The 4,740-nt window shown below is 45.3% G+C and overlaps 1 long non-coding RNA gene across 1 annotated transcript; it reads right to left on the bottom strand.

The window, feature by feature from the left end:
- Positions 1 to 233: 233 nt before the first annotated feature.
- Positions 234 to 3,284, bottom strand: LOC105275857. Its single transcript, XR_003407241.1, has 4 exons — positions 3,124 to 3,284; positions 1,984 to 2,745; positions 931 to 1,863; positions 234 to 740 (listed from the first exon to the last, which is right to left on the bottom strand). It is a non-coding gene; the product is annotated as an uncharacterized LOC105275857 (long non-coding RNA).
- Positions 3,285 to 4,740: the final 1,456 nt, after the last annotated feature.

The raw sequence follows: 4,740 nt of genomic DNA on the forward strand, positions 1-4,740 counted from the left end.
ATATTATCCCGTTCGCGTTTGTTACGTGAGCGCCCGACGTAGGACACAATTTATAGGAAATTACCACCCACTCCGCCCTTTAATTGCTTGTCATAACGAAAATTGCTCCCGGTCGGTCGGCCTGTGATTAGCTTAAGGCATGCGTGCCCGCCACAATTTGCCGTACACGAGCGTTCTTCCAGCTTTTTACCATCCACGCTGTATTATCCAGATGACGTTCATTTGTGAATTGTGTCCTCGAGTCCATTTATACTGTTACAATCGGTCCCCGGTCAATCGCATTTAACGGAGCATTATGCGGCAATTAAGTTTGACTCATCTTACATGCATGATGTATCGTTTCTGTATCTTCGCATACAAAACAATGTATTTGTCTTCTAACATCCAAAACACTTCGATCAACGTAGAGTACATAATAACAATTTCAGTCATAAAATTAGCTCAAGGTAACATAAATATTAATATAAATCTGTTAATTCTATTGCTATATTGTCTGATACTTTTCGTTGTCGTTCTTATGATTTTTCAAGATTTATTGTCTCTGATAAATATACACCGAATTCTTCGATAAAGACGACGAGTTGCGATTTAGGGAAAAAGATGTAAGGGCGGGAAAGAGTGGGAAAGGGTGAATATATACGAAGTAAGGAAACGTCGTTCCTTCGAAATTGGGATTTCTCTCGTCTGCACGTTGCCGCTCGCTGCACGGCAACGGCAACGTCGGTATCTGCACCTCGAACCTGAAAACGTAAGGGAGTTAAAACGCGATCCAATTTCTCAGGCCATTGAGTGCGGCGACTGCCATCTGTCTAACGGGTGGCGTCGTGCTTTTTACAGGCGAACCGTGAAATGCGCAAACAGAAGGTCCGTGCCTCCTTTACATTTTAATCAAATCATTCCTCTATTATGCACATTGGTCGCCTCTCTCACCTTAAAGGATCTCACGGGACTGAAGGGTTTAATCTCTCTCCTATCTTTGTGCGTCTTTTTTTTTACTCTCTGTTTTAACGTCCGGCCTTTAATGCTCTTTTCCGAGCCTCCATTGTCACGCGGGAGAGAAATGAGCCGTGACATTTCGTGGCTGGACTGCCACTTTGCTCTCGTTCTGTTTCTCTTCCACTCTCTTTTTTCGATGAATATAAATCGTAATATTCAGGAACATTATACCCAATTCAGTAGGCTTGTGATGCGACATCTTTTTACATCTGCCATATTTTCTCGCTGTATAAGACAAAGAAATATTCGTTAACATCATATGTTATATTATTGATATCAAATCAATTCTTGGCTCTAAAGATAATCAACGTCAAGTAGCTATCGTTAGATAATAATGTTAAATAAATAAGTATTGCTTTTATAATTTTTTTTTCTATTTTTCCAGTTTTATAAAAGCGCACGACGCTGAAAATTATATGTCTTATAGAGAAGTACAGAGATTCTATATTCCGAGTACTCTTATTAAATAATCGTTTTATGAAATTTTTAAAGGATTCTGCAGAACCGTAATATTATTACGATTTTGAAAAAGATTATGAAACTCTTTTGAGATTATGGAAGATATTTAAAATATTCGAGGGTGGAATGGAAGGGTTAAGAATGGTGACGTTAAGCACACGACACAGAATAAATCATGGCTCTCAGTTCCGCTGGGAGAAGTACGGGAGAGCGGAACGTGACATTCCGTGTCAAGCATCGTCTCCCTTATGCGCTGAATCAATTTAATTTTCTTACAAATTACCGCAACCCTTTCGTAGCTCGGTCGCAACGTAACGAGCACGTACGTTTTCCAATCAGTTAATGACTGTTCGGAAAGTCTCGATCGTTTCCCAGGAGAAAGCGCCGAAACGCGCCATCATAATTTCACTGTAATTGCGGGACAGGAAATGAGAAATGCCTCAGAACGCGAGTAAGCATTCATTACATAAAAGTATGCTAATTATTCGCAAGAGCGGCTGATGTATCATTGATTCGCAATCGCGGTACCTTTGCATCCCCGTTCGTATTGCGTATTTGCATTGGAATTAGAAAGCACTTCCGCGAATAAGCGTCTTGGGCATATTGATCCTCAATGCATCGATATTATATAAATGATCTCAATATGTCATCGTGCCTGTGGCCATGAGAAAACGTATATCTGTAACTAACAGAAACATAAAATTTCATGTATAAAAAATAACAGAAAATCTTATTCGATAATTATTTGCTAATGATTTTCGTAACTTTTTTATTTATTATGGAGTCAAATAATAAAAAAGTATTGTAAAAATCACGATTCATATATTAAAAATGTACAAAGAATATATATTTGATGTTTTTTGATATTCTGAATGCTCTTATCACTTCAATTGATACTCGATGCACTTGCAAACATAGTTTCGAGATTTCTGATTGATACTCATTGCTGAAGTCATATCGGTAATTCATTAGCAATCGGGATAAACTTGACAAATCGAGTGCGGCATCACAGGGAGAGGAGTGGAACTGTAAAGAGATCTGGGGAAAATTTGACAAACGAGCGACCCGACACGTAACAGTGCGTATCTACGCACTTCGAGTCTCTTGCCAGGCTGATGTATGTACGCGGATTGATATATGCTCGCCGTAATGGCGGTATATATGGACTTTACGATACGCAACTGTCTGCCGCATGAGTGCTCGATGGCGCCTGCAGAGGCAGATTCATCTTTGGTGCGAATTGGCCGGGACAGTATAAAGCTGCCGCGATAGCGCTACTGAAAGCGCGACCTGCAACAACAGGATCAAACATTAGACGAGTTCCGACGGCAGTGTGATTAATCTTTAACGCTCTAAAAAAGCTACGTACTCGATCTAATATATCGCAATATTACATTGAACTTATTATTATAGTATGAAATATATATGTTCTCTTTTTTTACAGCGCTTGATTTTAATTAATGGTTTTAGTTGTACTATAATCACGGATATTCGAAGAGAAGTAGCAACAATTATCCAAGAAGTAGAGATTTTTGTCTCTAATGATACTGGGATATTAAAAACATTCGAGTTGATTTGGCATATCGAGCAGGATATTGATATCCTGCAGGAATATGTGTGGAGGGCCGGCAACTCGTTTCCATCAATTTCGGGTATGCTGACACATACTTGAGTGATGCGTCCCTGGCACTCCACGGCGCCCGTCTCGACCTCGTCGCCGTCGTTGCTGTCGTCGTCGTCGTCGTCGTCTTCCTTCGAGCAGTCGACGCTAGTACATACACAGTCGGTTCGCTTGCGCCCGAGAACGACGTTCTACGCCCTTAAACGCGCGGAGGAACGAGTGAGGAGGGTAAGAGGAGTCGGAGGGAGGACAACAGAGTGGCGAGAACGACGCGGAGTGGGCGAGGACGCGACGGGGTAATGTCGGCTTCCGTTGGTCTTGCGCGCGCGGGGGTGGCAGGTAGGGGAGCTATCGGGAGGGTGACGCGAACGGGAAGGGGCGGCATAAGGGGGTCGATAAAGTAGCGATCGCGCGCGGGACTCAATTACACGCTCCGGCGCTTCCTCCGCCAACCCTCACCGTTCTTCCATCCCCCAGCTCGTTCCCACCCCCGATCAACCACCCCATCGGCACTCTCTCGTCCCCGCGTCGCGCAACCCTCGGCGTCGCGCGCCCCACCGAGCTTTTCCAGCAGCCCGCTCAACCCACTCGAGAACCACCCTCGCTCCCTCGCGCTCCTCTCGTCACCGGGCTCTCGGTCTCCTCTAGGGATCACTAAAAGGACGACTCTGCTCGACTCGAAGCGGGAAATCAGCCAGACAACCCGATGGCAACGCTGCTCCTGTCGCGAGCTCCTCGCGCTAGATGCTTCGACCAATCTCCGAGGCAACCCTCCCGCTAGTCCTCACGTGCGATCCGAGGACTCCAGCGCACCCTTCGCTATCTCCCTCTCTCCTCCAACCCTCTAGTTGGAGGGTTCGTAGTGTTCTTCTTCGCTTTCCGTCGCTTGTCCTGCTGTTTCTCGTCCTTCCTTCCCTACGCTCGCAATCCACATCGCCGCCAATCCAGTGTGGCTTAACCGGACCGCGTTCCCTGACGATTTAGATGGGTCCACTGATACGCGCGAGTCGGAATAGAAGCCCGTGTATCGCGCGCTTTTTTTGCAGTCCTATCAGAGCGGACCGATCCTTCTTTACGAGGATCGATCATCGGCGATCGCGTCTTTAGCGCCTAAGTACTGACGCGGAGGAGATGACGCCGATATCGAGTTAGCGCGGCTTATACTCGTTATGCTACCTGAATGTTTTCATGACGCGGCGCATTACGTTGCAGAATAAACTGCATGCGATACGTAACACGGGTAATGCGTAATGTAGAAACCATCTGCCTCCTGCGATTCTTAAGGATTTAATCCCTGTAGCGTGAGTGAGCGAATGTGACGGCGGGGAATGTTACTATCTCAGCATGATCAACCGACGTTGACATCTGAAGAAATCCGTCGGGGATAGTCGAATCCCTGGCTCGTAACTGCTTACGCTGCTTGTACAACTTGCAAAGGAAATGACGACGAAAAAGAGACATCCGCAGAAGCGAGGCGGGAGAAGGAAATTACCACGGCTGTGAATATCCGCGTTGTTCTTTTCTTCGTGGTGACGTCTGCATTTGCAAATCGAGTATGACGGAGATACGCGCGTCGTTGATGGAATCCTTTATTCCACTGGCGAAATTTTGAGCGACCGCGAAAAATTTCGACTGGATGATTTGTCGCGACTGATCCAATCGTG

Source organism: Ooceraea biroi, chromosome 11, assembly GCF_003672135.1.
Source record: "Ooceraea biroi isolate clonal line C1 chromosome 11, Obir_v5.4, whole genome shotgun sequence".
In the NCBI taxonomy this organism is placed as follows: Eukaryota; Metazoa; Arthropoda; class Insecta; order Hymenoptera; family Formicidae; genus Ooceraea; species Ooceraea biroi.